Source organism: Protopterus annectens, chromosome 7.part0, assembly GCF_019279795.1.
Source record: "Protopterus annectens isolate FY-2018-M chromosome 7.part0, PAN1.0, whole genome shotgun sequence".
Taxonomy (NCBI): domain Eukaryota; kingdom Metazoa; phylum Chordata; order Ceratodontiformes; family Protopteridae; genus Protopterus; species Protopterus annectens.
In genome coordinates, this window is record NC_056739.1 from 697,549,177 (window position 1) to 697,563,559 (window position 14,383).

Here is a 14,383-nt window from a genome sequence, read left to right on the forward strand (position 1 = left end):
TGGAGAGGAAAGCCTGGGCTGTCTAGCAGTCAACAGGAGTGGAGAAACCATGTGGTCTGTTTTAGGCTTGGAATGTCTGGATGACTCATGTCTGTTGAGTGAGGCAATAGGTCTGCAGTAAGATCCAGAAACATCTATATCACTTCATAAAATATGTGAATATCGAACGCTCACATGAGCGAATATTCACATACACGAAAACGGTAGCCCTCCCACCCACCGCTAAATATATATTCCTGCTCTGAGATCACACTACAGTGAGGAAAGGGCAAAAATCCCGATCTTCACTGTACCGAAAAAAAAATCCATAAACTTTGAGTATGTGAATATTCGCTCATGTGAGCATTTGATATTCACATATTCGATGAAGTGATATAGACTTGATCCAGAATGCATGGAGGACTAAGAAGAAAAGGCCAAAGAAAGGGATACCAAATCTGACAAGACCCATAAGGGGCAATGAAGATTACCGTAATCTTCCATCAAGATGCTTTTTGAAGAAATTTGGGGATTAGAGGTAATGGATGATAGGCATAAAGGAGACCGGTGTACCATTTTTGAAGTAGAGCATCCCTTGGTGACTTCCTCAGTGGGGGTGATGGCAAATAACCTTCTGCACTTGTTGTTGAGAAGAGATGCAAAGAGATCACAACATAGTTGTCCCCATTGGTGGAAAGTCCTTTCCACAACCTTCATATTGAGGGACTACTCATGAGCCATTAAAATGGACCTGCTTAACTTGTCTGCAATCATGTTGAATCTCCCCAGAATGTACACTGCTATCAGAAATCAGTTGGATGAGATGGTCCGCTGCCACACTCAGAGCTTGTCTACATATGGGGTAAGATTTGGCTCCCCTTCATTTGTTGATGTACGAAGCTACTGACATATTGTCTGTCCGGATCAAAATAGTCCTGGTGGGGAGAGTGTCTTGGAAGGTCTGCAGTGCTAGAAGGACAACTCAGGACAGTGATATACATGTTGGCCCCTTTAGGGGACCATGTGCATTGGACAGTCTTTCCCAAGATGTGCCCCCCACCCAATTTGGGAGGCATCTGGGCTTACTATTCCTTTGGGTTGGGGGAGAACTAAGGGACAACTTTCTTTTACTTGACTGAAGTGTATCCACCAGAGGAGGTCATTTTTGCATTTTTGAGTTACTTCAATCTAACTGGAAAAGGGATGGTAAAGAATGGACAATCGAGTTGCTAATGTCCACTGCAGAATTCTCATATAGTACCTTGACACCTGTACTAGGATGATTGTCACTTACATGGATACCAAAACTTGAAGGATCAGTCGAGCTAAGATAGAAGAGCTTTGAATGATCTTTCTGACCTAGAGCTGAATAGTCTGAAATCTTGACAGGAGGGAGAGATGCTGTTTGAGTGATCATACTGTGCAAGGCACTGATGAATTTTAATGTTTATGTCGGTTCCATATGAGATTTGTTGTAATTGATTGAAATGCTCAGATGGGAGCATAATTGGAGTACGTAATCTTGAGGTAGAATTAGCTGTTGCCTGGTCAATGTGGTTATGAGCCAGTTATCTAGATATAGAAACACCTGGAATATCTGCAGTCTCAAGTGAGCTGCCACTACTGCCATATGCTTGGTAAACACCCTGGGGGCTGTGGTGAGGCCAAAGGGCAGAACTCTAAATTGGTAATGACTGGCTCCCAGCTGAAGCATGGATATCTTCTGGATCATCTGTTTATTTTGATATGATAGTATGCATCTTGAAGATCTGTTGAGCACATCCAGTCATCCTTGTGCAGAAAAGACAGACTGGACTGAAACATGACCATCCAGAACTTTGTGTATTGGACTGACTGATTTAGACAACTGAGATCTAAAATTGGTCTTCAGTCCCCTGTTTTCTTTGGCACTAAAAAAAAAAAATCTTGAGTAAGTTCCAAACTCTTTCTGGTCTGGGGGGGACCTCTTTGATGACTCATTTTTCTAGCAACTTTTGCATTTCTAGTGATTCTGCCTCCCTCTGATTGGGTAGAACATCAGGGATTTTGTTTGATAATAGCAGGGGTGGATGGGAAAAGGGTATTATATATCCTCTGGATATTGTTCTATGCACCCATGAATCTTTGGTAACTTTTAGCCAGGCTCTCTGCTGCACGGGTAGATAACCCCCAACTGCTCCAGAATTAAACAACTGGGCATCCTTTCAGGAGCACTGGTAGGATCTGTCAGTGAAAATATCTCTAGACTTCTGGTTGTCCACACCACCTCTACCGCAGGGATGGTGTCTTCCATTAGAGTCCCCCTGCCTCTGGATAAACTGTCTCCATTTGGATCTTGGAAGGGACCCTTGGATTTCCTGAACCACATTTTTCATCTGCCTCTTTGATTCCTAGAAAAGGTCCTTTCAGGAGTCAAAAAACATATGCCCACAACAGACAGGGTTTGGCCTTCCTGCTCATACCTAGACAGTGTGTCTTTAATTTGTCTCACAATTGCTTCCAGACATGCCTTCTGATGGAGATTCCTGAACCCACCACCCATGAGGTACCATCAGCTGTGTGAGATATGAGCCTCATGGATGAGTTTGAAATGGATTGAAGGGTAGCCAGCTGTGAGATGACAAGGCTCTCTGTCTCGAAGGATATGGTGCCAGTAAGGGATTTGGTAAGTTCTTTGATCAAATCCCTCTGAATTCTAGTGAAGTGTACCAAATAATTCAGTGCCTGAAGAGCAAAGGTCACTGAAGCATAGACACTCTTCTCAAATCTGTCCAGTGCCCTGGACTCCCTGTAAGGGGGGGTGGACAGAGGAACTTTATTCTGCTAGTTCCTTCTTTTTGGCCAATGCCATGACCATGGCATCACCTGGTAATCCCCTTCTCCAATATTCTCTGTCCTTTGGTTGTGCCAGAATCCTATCTGATGTCTTGGGGATCAGCTCATTGGTGTCAGGTTCCTTTCATGCCCATTGAGAGACCAAATCAATGAGATCATTGATGGGTGGAATCACCCAGGAGGTAGATGATCCAGCCCCAAAAGCCTGCAGGAATACCAACTCCTCTTGGGAAGGCTTGTCAGGAGACCAAACACCCCTTTGCTTTAGGATTTCAAGGATATGTCCAAATGAGACATTGTCAAGTGATGACCTTGGTACCTATACCCCTTATCAAAGCCAGTATCTTCTGTGACAGACTCATGTGAAGAGTCTATGTGCCTCCTTTTGCACTTTTTCTTCCTGGGAACTTCTTCAGTTGGATGTTCTGGAGAAGTAACAGAAGAAATTAGTATACCCTATTGTGTATCCTGGTGACTGACTAGGGTGCTATTCCCAGTGGCCTAGTTGGTTGAGGCTGTAGATGCATAGGCAAATGGAGATGGGTAGTCAGACCCAAAGAAGGAAGAAAAGTCCATTGTCTGGGTAGAGAGAAAGCTCTCTCCACTACCTTAAAAGCAGAAAGCTTCAGAGACAGAGAAACTGATGGCTTCAGAAGACATACTTACTGACCATAGATTCTCACTGCCCAGAAAGCAGACTACTCAAGGAGAGAGTCAGAGATGAGCTATATAACATCAAAGCTCCAAGGGGCAGAGACAGCTCTGACATCTTGGAGTCAACTCCAACACCCCAGAAATGGTTCAGATGCTAACGCTACAAGAATCATCCACCTCCAAGGTGCTCAGCATCGGTCCACTCAAAGAAGCCACCAGTGTCAAAGATATCATAATCATAGGATCCAATGCAGATGACTCCAGAATCTTCAGATCGGACAGCTCCAAAACCAATGATCTGATCGGAGAAGGAGACATTAAAGGTGGGGTAGTACTAACAATGGTCTATGGATCTGATGTGATTGGAGCTGGAAGAAAACCCATTTGGATCTGTGTCAAGAGGAACTTCCTCATCACCCTGTCCATGCTGGCTTTGGTTAGACTTGTGGAAGAATGTGTGGAAGATGCTGTCATAGGTTCATAGGTTCATAGGTTCATACTAGGCTATCTGCCCTGAGGCAATTATAAGCCTAGCCCAATTCTGTATGGCTTACGCCACCCCTTGATTTGAGTATACCGTGCCCTTTTTAAGGTTTAGTTTACTGTGCCTCTGTCTAATAGTGACACGGGAGTAATCCCTGGGACAAACCTATGATCCCCCATCCACCTATCGAGATTCTTCTTGAAGAGATTTAGTGAGGTGCTCTGCCTCACATGAACTGGAATTCTATTCCAGAGCGAAGGGAGCCTCTGGGTTATGAACCTGTCCCTCCAGCAAGTTCTATTTATTTCTGTGCTGAGGTTCAAGTCCCTCGAGCGTGTGGCTCTAAGGGATTTAGATTTACTGAGCTGGAGAATGTCCATTAATTCTGGATTTGACATAGCTTTGTATGTCAGGCATAGATTGCCTCGAAGTAGGCGGTATGCAACTGAGTAGAGCTGGAGTTTTTAACCGAGCAGCATATGGCATCTGTTTGAGACCCTTGATCCTCTTGGTGAGATACTTTTGGGGTCTTTCTAATTGCTGCAGGTGTCGGGTAAGGTACATCCCAAAAGGGGCATTGTATTCTATGATGGGCCTGATGAGGGATGAATAAAGGGGCACGATTACCTCTCTTGATCTAGATGTGAAACCCTTTGTGATGAGGTGGGCTATGTAGAAGGTCTTTCTAACCACTTTGGCAATGTGGTTTTCAAAGGAGAGATTGCTATCAACTTGGGTCCCCAGGTCCCTAATAACTTTCTCTGTACTTAATGGATTTCCACCTATGTGGTAATTTGTGGGCACATTGTTTTTGCCAAAGGGTATGACTATACATTTTTGGGCATTTAGCTTTAAACCATGGCACTGCACCAGTTATCTGTCTCTGTGAGACCTTTTTGAAGGATGTTTGTGTCAGCTGGAGAGTTGATTATGGTGCCCAGTTTGCAGTCGTCTGCGAACTTGGTGAGCCATAGTCCTCCCACGTTTGCCTGTACCTCGGAAAAGTATATACCGAACAAGAGTGGTCCCAGGACAGAACCCTGTAGGATGCCACTTGTGACCGGTTTCGAGTCTGACATGGCTCCAGCAACTCTCACTCTGTGGGTTCTGTCTTTGAGCCAGTTTGCGATCCATCTTGTGACATAAGGGTTTATATTTAAGCTGGATAGCTTATCTATGATGCCCGAGTGGGGTATTGTGTCAAATGCCTTTGCAAGGTCCAGATAGGCTGTGTGGACTACCTTCCCTTCATCTATGGCTTTGGTGACTGTTTCAAAGAAGTCAACCAGGTTCAAAAGGCAGCATCTGCCCTTGACAAAGCCGAACTGGGTAGGATCTAGTGTCTGTACATCCCCAATGTCTTTGTTTATGAGCTCCATGATGATCCTCTCCATAGCCTTGCAGACTAAGCTAGTCAGGCTTATGGGGTGATAGTTTCCAGGGTCCGTAGAGGCTCCACCTTTGTGGAGTGTGACCACTGTTGCTGTATGCCATTCTGTGGGCACATATCCTGTAGTGAGGCTGAGATTGTATAGCTGTTTTATTTGAGGGATTAGTTCCTCTTGGAGCTCATGTAGGATGCAACCTGGGACGCCATCTGGTCCCATGGAAGCAGTGTTTTTTGCTTTGGAGAGGGCAGCCTTCACCTGAGCATCAGAGATGTTTGGGAGGCAGCCCTCTGCTGGGATAGATACTTGCTCTTTTGTGGGGTGGAGAAGTTTGCACTGAACCTGTCTGCCAGGATATTGGCGATGTCTGTGGGTTCAGTGTATTTTTTGTCATTTAGAATCAACTCAGAACAAGTCTGGAAGTTGCATCCCAGGTTTCTAACATAACTGAAAAAAGCCTTATGATTGTCTTTGGTGTCCTGTGCAATTTTTCTCTCGAAGCTGTCCTTGGAGGATTTTATGAGGGATTGTAATTTTTTGCTAGTACTGATCAGAGATGCCTTCCCTATTAGGGATTTTGCTCTATCATGTAGTAGCTTCCTCCTTCTGTTGTACAGTTTATTTATGGCAGGGGTCCACCAGACTGGACGCCTGCCTTTGGATGATTGAGTCTTGGTTTTGTTTGGGATAGCATGATCCATGCATTCCTGGAGATGTCCGTAGAATGCATTTATATAGGATTCTGCAGTTTAGGCTGTAGTTTCCACTGGCCCTGGGGCCTTGAAGGATTCCACTTTGGTTTTGAGAAGTGAGAAGTTCGCTTTTGAGAAGTTTTTCACTGTGGTTTTCTGGGCTGGGGGTGGGGTCGGGATGTGGACATCCAGCGAAATTAATTTATGGTCTGATCTTACAAATGAGGGATATACTTCTGGTGTGGAGCATAGAGTCCTCATGTTGGTAATGATCAGGTCTAGTATGTTGTCCCCTCTTGTAGGAGTGGTGACTAGTTGTTCCATAGCATTTGAGTTTATAATTTCCAGGAACCTTTGGACTAAGGTGCTGGGGCTTGAGTAGTGCTCCAAGTCAATGTTTGGGTAGTTGAAGTCACCCAATATAATGGTGTTCGGAGAGATCTTCATGTTCTCCAATGTTTTCAGGAAAGCTGAGTGGGATTCCTGACTATGAGAGGGTGGTCTGTAGGATGCTATAAACTGAAAAGCAGTCTTGCCCACTGTTAGTTGCACATGGATGGTCTCCGATACTTTGTGCAATGCCACTAACCTGGAGGTGTGGATATCCTTGATAAATATGGAAACTCCCCCTCCTTTTGTGGTTCGGTCCAGGTTTTGGGGCCGAAAAGCATGATATGAGGTATAGCCTGGTAGTGCTGGGGTGCTCTCTGGGGCCTTGAACCAGGTTTCTGTCACTGCACAGATATCAATGTTCTCCATACTGAGGAGAGCTTCGAGTGCGTGCATCTTGAGGTTAAGACTTCTGGCATTTAGTAGCATTACCCTTAGTTTCTTGTTCCTTGTGCTGTCTATGGGGGTGGATTTGACTTTTGAGCCTTGCCTAAAAAAGGCACTATGGGGGTGGCAAGAGCCTTTGCCAATATCCGAAAACCCAGTGGTGACAGGTGCAAGCCGTCCCTAGCGAAGCAACGTGGCTTGTCGAGCATGTCATCCCAGGCTGACAGACACTGGATCCCCTTTGAATGACACCAAAATTTTAGCCATTTGTTAAAATCGATCATTTTGTCTTTGTACTGTGACATCATTCTAGGTGAGGGTAAGATGCTGCTCAAGGTCAAGGTCATACCAGCCTGGGCTACATGATCAGAGAGCTCCTCTATGTCTCTTTTCATGTAGTCCAGGGAGGTACGTCTCAGGTCATTCACACCAGCATGTACAATGACTGAGTCATATTTGTATTTGCTTTGGAGTGACCTGAGTGCTTGCGTTATGTGGCAGATCCTAGCACCTGACAGGCAGATCACCGTGACCGTCTCTTTATTCAGCTTGGTGAGCAGGACGTCAGTGTATCTGACAATAGAGTCACCTATTACATGAGTATCAGGTGTGTTATTCAGCCTTAAGGGCTGTGGCTGCTTGGCACACTGACTTTGTGGGCTATGTGTTGTGTGTGTTTTGTTTTGAGGTAGCGTTTGCTTGGATGTCTGCTTTGGAGGTCTCTGTTGCTTAGGTAGATTTTTATTTAGAGCCTCCGAGTATGTTTTAGTGTATTTATGTGTTTGGTTCGCTGATGTGGTGGGACTATGTGATACTGGAATTGTGTTGTGTGAGGTTACCTTCTCCTCCTGATTGGTTACACCAGTTTTGAGATGAGAGAGCTCAGCCTCCTGTTTGGCTAAATAGTTGCATCTCTCACATATATTTGAACCTGTTTGGAGGAGGAGAGGGTTGTCCGTGTACATGAGACAGTTGTAACATTACCTCAAAATTCCCAGATTCACCAGCTGGACTGGAGAGGAAACCATTGACTGACCTTTGGACATGCTAGAGTAATATAGGGAAACTGAATTTAAGACGGACCAATAGAGGAGCGGGTAATCGTAGAGAGTATAAGAGTAAGTAGTGCTTATGGTTTAATAGTGCTAACTTGTAGGATTACTTAATTGGACCAGTGAAGGGCCTTAGAATGAGAATATGGTGTTTAAATTGAGAGATAGAGCAGTTCTAAGGGAAAAAGTGAAGAGCAGACTTTGTGGAGCCAGGAATAGTTTAAACCCAATTAGGCGGTGCTGCCCGCTGTTGCGCTATGCACAAAAACACACAAAACCACGCAAAAGAGGGTTTTAAGAGAGGAAGATGAAGGAGTTTTGGAATTGACCCAAAATGGCCAATAAAACTACAGTTTCAAGTCAGTAAACACTCCCACAGGGGCAGGCAGGCTGCTCAATGTTTTTCACTGCCACTAATCAACAGAGAGACTTCCCTTTAGCCCAAGCAAAAAATGGCCTCACAGAAACTTGCAAACAGTCAGCAATGATCTGGAGTGGTGATGCTTCAGAGACTGCTCAAAGAATGGGCAAGGTAGATGAAAGAACAATGGATCTGGGACCAACTGAGGTGATTGGATCCTAGGAAACTTTTCAGACTTAGATTTCAGATCTGAGGGGGTCGGACTCCAGAGTCGTGGATGTGGTTGCATCCAGGGAACACTTTCTCAAGTCCCTTTTATCCAGTTGTTTGGGAGTTTGAGCCCCAGATAATGCTGATAAAGAAAACATCATAGTATTTATTTTTCTGTCAATCAAAGCTCTTAGGTTAAAGGCTTTGCTAATATCAAAACTAGAGTTGATATGTGCTAAACCTAGATAGCATACATATTTACAATGTGCATCTGACAATGTTATTTTATGGCTGTAGGCTGTACATTTTTTAAAATCCTAAGGCTTTTCAGACATTTTTTTGAACAGACTATTTTAGAGAAAGAAAAGATATTAAGAAAATATATATTTTAATTAGATAGAAAAGAAAAACAGGGAAATATTACCAACAGTGGTAATTAAAGAAGTACAGTAAAAGTATGAAAAATAGGGAGATACCAACTATGGTAATTAAAACTACATAAGTAAGGGTGTAAAAGATAGGAAGCTCTATAAAAGTATGAAGTTTATAAAGAAGATGTGACTTTTTAAGATATGAAAGTAAATAGTAATAAAAAAGGTTCTCACTCGCAAGAAAAAAAAAGTCGCTATACTCAAGTGACTACATCTGTAAGGTAAGGTGGCAAGCGAGATCTGGGGTATGTTAGCTCACTAGGGCATAGTGGGTAAGGGAGGAGCTCAAGAGTTTGTGCTCAACAAGCTGGAAAAAGCAGCCAAGTTGGATCTGAGGGTCAGATCTGACTCCAACAGTTGAGGAATGAATGAAAATGACAACTTCACATCAATCTTTATACTTAGCATTACTCCTCTTTTCATCGGGGATAGAGTAGGTATTGCTGTGCACCAGTCTAATAGATTTTGGGCATCTTGAACATGTAGTTACTTACCTGAATTACAACTGATTTTCAAAATGCGTGGTCTAAAATTGTGGACCATTATCTGATATGGGAGTATCAGGTATGCTTTGTTTCAAGAAAATTGTCTTTAGTGCACTTATCACATTGTGACATGAGGGGAGGTTAATCTACATACAGTAAGCAAATAGTGTTTTTACAACAGTATAAATATGAGCTCACAGTACATGTATGTGCTCATTCTACTGCACAGCCTTCAGAGTACTAAGGCAGCATCTCTTCATGGACTGCACTACTGGCAGTAGGAGTGGCAGCCAAAAGGGACTATTTCCATGATATTGGAAAATGCAATTCAGAGACATGTTAGAATCAGGAAAGACCTCATTATCAACTTATTTGCATGTCACTGAACTCACCCATAGTTATCACAAGTGCAAACTTGCACTTTCCTGCAGTAGGAACCATAGGCTGCCCATTCATCAATTTGGCACAGACAGCCCAAAATCACTCTCTCTCTCTCTCACACACACACACACACACACACACACACACACACACACACACACACACACACACACACACACACGCATCTACCAAACTAATCCTTGTTCTATTCCTTAACTAACACCCCATGGGAGGGCTATCTATATTGTCAATGGTTACTATGAGGTTTACACCAGGCTTACACCTTGGTATAACCTTTCTGAATTGTGCCCATAATCTTCTTTTTTTTTGTACTTAACTATCCCAAGATGTGACTCTTACATTTTTCTTGACTAGGTAGAATAGTCATGTCAACATTCTACATTAAATGCTGTATCTAATTTATTTCCCTTCTGATTGGTGAGATTTACTGTGGCCAGCATTTCACTTTCTCTTCTTTCAGTAACTGCTTAGCATTTCTAAGTCAGTATCATTACACCTACAAATCTTTTTACATTTTCTTTTGACCTTGGAACTGTGGAGTAATTGAAAAAATTCATGTTTTCTTTTTCTTCATACATGTCTGCATTATTTTATGGCAATTATGATCGATTCAACATACATATTTGCTGTGTACATATTCTTGCCTGGTTTGTATTTTACTTTCAGATCAAACCGTTGCACATTAAGTAACATCTGGGAGATGCTGGAGATGGCATTGGTAGTGAGAAGGGCTGGTATAATGGTTAAGGTGTTTACCTCACAAACACAAGTTACAGGGTTTGAGGGGAAGTTGGCTAGGCTTGAAATGGCCCCTAAGGGCAGTTAGACTAGTACTATCCTATAAAACTATGAAAACATGATACTGAGTGAAAGGTTACTTCTCTTGATTACAATGATAGAAGTTGTTTTGTCTTGTTATTGATATTTAGGTAAATAAAAGAAATAGTGGTTTGTAATTTCTGTGGAAGATAAATGTGTAAGCATGGGTATATGAGTGCATGCATCTATGCATGTGAGTGTAGCTGGGTTCACATACATATGTATGTGTGTCTTCTTACTCAGAACCATGATGAAAGTGATATGTCCTTTTTCCCAAAGAAGCAGTGGCTTCAGAGTTGATTATGTATTATTGGTGGGTGTAGGGGGCAGTGCCTACATCTACATGGAGATTTGTTGCCTTCTACAGAAAAGTATTCTATTTATACCAAAAGCTGTTTTGTTCATGACTCTAATGATTATGTTCAGCTTTGCTTAGTTGTACATTTTGTGGTAGAACATTGTTTAATGTGTTATCTCCTGTGATGTAGATGCTGACATTTAGACATAAGATTGTCTGTCTGATTCTGTACAACAGAACATGCTTCATACTAACATTTGTTCTAAACAAACCATTAGTAACTAAAATATGAGAATAGGCTATAATAAAATGAAACACACTGTAATCATGTGGTTTGTTTTATAAATGGTATTAATCAATATGGATAGTGATAGTAATATTGATGTAGTAATTGCAAAGTACATTATAGAATAAAGTTGTTGATTGCATGGTTGTCTTTTTAACTTTGTGGCTGTTGCACTTGTTGTGCTGGCAGTACCTTCTCTGGAGTCCTGAAAGAGGTATAGAGTACCTCTGAAAGTCGGGAAGTGAGTATTTAAAACAGCAGATACAATTACTAGTGTAGGTATTGATTTATCTCTTTTGGGGTATTTGCCCTAACACACAGCAGTGTGACCATGGAATTAGTATATTTCAGTAAGGGGCTTTTTTTCAGGTGAAACTTCTCATTTGGGATATTGTTTTTTTTCTTTTCTTTTTCAATAGTAGGCCGTTTGGCTACTCCAATATCACACACACTCAGACAAGGTAGAAAGCAAATGTAAAACTCACTTTTTTCTTCAGTGTCTATATATCTATATCTATATTATTTATATATATCATTATATAAAACATATTACTGAATTGCTACATAATATTATACCAGTCCAGCTATATATTAGTGCAATCTAACTAACTGACTGAATGTAGACTATAACTAAGTGTTATGATGTGCTATATGAAAAAGGGAGGGGGGCACAAGCAGCAGTTCTGATGTGTGCCAATGCGGCTGTGTAACTTATGAGAAATAATAATAATGTGCCTTTGTGTTGTAGTTATAACATAGTAAGCCTGTGTACCTTTGCCATACTATACTTATTCTCTTGTGTAAGTCTAGAAGGTGTACAGCAAACAAAGTATAAAGGTCAAACTTACACTCTGTGCTCATATTTAGAATACCACTGAATGTGAAATGTATCCTGTTCACCTTCACATAGGCAGTCTTACATCTGGTAGGTCACACACATGCAAGCTGTTGACAGATAACAGATTTTGAAATAGCATTAAGACAGTTATAATTTACAAATAGTAATGATAATATGAGCCCCTGTGTCTAGAAAATCTCTGCATTCTGTTCTGATACAGAAGACTCTTTCCCTAACTACTTTCCCAACCTATTAAAATACTAATTTAATTAAGTTATTTGACTACAACACATACACTTATTAAGCAGACAGCCAATCTATGTGCATACTAGATAGATACTTACAATACATATCAGGTGCCCTCCCTCTGACCTCTTCTTCCCAAAGGCTAAGAAGGTTAGACTAGTGCCTTCTCAGATCACAGTAGTGGTACCTGCACTGGTCATCAGAGTAGGCTATGCCAGCAGCACTGTGACAGGCATCCACATTATAATGGCAACCTCATATGAGTCCTGAATCAATCATTCCCAATAATCTGTATTCAGCACATAAAGGAAGGTCTTGCTTTCCTGACTTTGCCATCTGACAGCCCCACCACATTCACTGCCCTTGGAGCCATGACTGTTCACCGAGTCATATTACAGAGAACTATGGCACGCTTCTGATGGCCATACTCATTGCCTTTCATATATTTCAACCTCCGAACATTAAAAATATAGCACTGAGCATTACAAATTACAGCAAACGGCCAAAAAGAGGAGTACCTTCTCAACACTACTCTTTCCCTCCCTACCAGTCTCCCTAGGAGTACCCCAAGGCTTCATCATGGGGCCACTTCTTTTTACCCTCTTCACCAATCAGCTCTCAAACAGTATTCCTAAAGCCTCAATAGTGCAAAATGCAGACGATACCAGCACCATAATATGTGCAGTCAAATCAAATGACATCCTTCACTCCCTAACACCAGAATGCTTTTCCCTAGCAGAAACTTGGATTACAAACCAAAGGCTCATTCTGAACCCAAGTAAAACAAAGCTAGTACTCTTTAGCTCCCACAGAGCCACACCACCCACTGATTCTTTCTTCATCTCTTCCTTTAACAAGACCACAGTCACCCCCACAAATCATACCAAACTCTTAGGGGTTGAAATAGATAATCACCTTAGATTTGACCTACATATTTCTATAACCATAAAAAAGTACATAAAAAACTTGGCATACTGTATCACAATAAAAAAATTCCTCACTGACCATTCCAAAACTACAATAGCGAGGACTCACCTACTATTCACCCTACTTTATGCTTTCCCCATGCTTACAAATCTCCACAAATCTGACCTAAACAAACTTGATAGTTGTTATAATAAGATAGCCAAATTCGCTACAACCTCTCCCATCAGAAAACATCACTGTGAATGCCTAAAAAAACTCAGTTGGCTAGAACTACCCCTACTACTTCAACTCAATCAACTATTACTAGCTCACAAAATAATAACTCTGAAAACACCCCAGCCCTACAAAATCTTTTGCAACCCTATACAACCACCAGGCCCTTGATGTCTAACATACAAAACCTCCTCAAAGTAACCAAATATAACAATGAAGCTGGTAAGTCTGTCTACAGCCACTGTATAGCAAAAACCTGGAACTCCCATCCTGCCCACATAACTGACAACAAATCCCCATCACAGTTCAAGAAACTTGTTAAAACTCACTTTTTGAATAATCGACTGTGCTCCTGTATCCCCCCTGGCTAATGTCCCATTAGAACTCTTCACCTAACTTAAGTAACTCTGCTAAGCCAACCAATCATAGTACTGTACCCACTTAGGACTGCTAATCTACTGCTCATCCCATCTCTCCAGAAGTTAGGGAAAACTACCCCAACAATGTTGTGCTTTCCATAAGCAATTAAAACCATGAGAAGACATTATTGTAAATCAATTTGTTATCTTTCTCAACTAAAACTAGGCGAAGACATATAGTAAATCAATTTGTTATCCTTCTCAACTATAGCAAGCATCATCTGCTCTCTTGGTGCCTTATTCTACGTCTCTCTGCTTTTACTCTGCTAGTAAATCTATCACAGGAATTCTAAACCTAGGAATATCTTCTAAAATATAATATTATATTGTAGAGAATGAGTGCATCCTATATGTTAGTTAATATGTATGTCAAAGTCTCTTCTATGGAAATTGTATGTCAAAAGTCTGTCCTTAAAACTATATTTTGTAAAAAAAAAATTGTTCTCTTGGAGCTTTTCTCCCTGGGCCTCTACTGAAAATGGACTTGTAATCCAGTTGGACTCTCCCGATCAACAAATGTAAAATAAATAAATAAAATAAACACCAAGTTGAGGGAAAAAAGGTTTCCAGTTTTAAAATACATAACT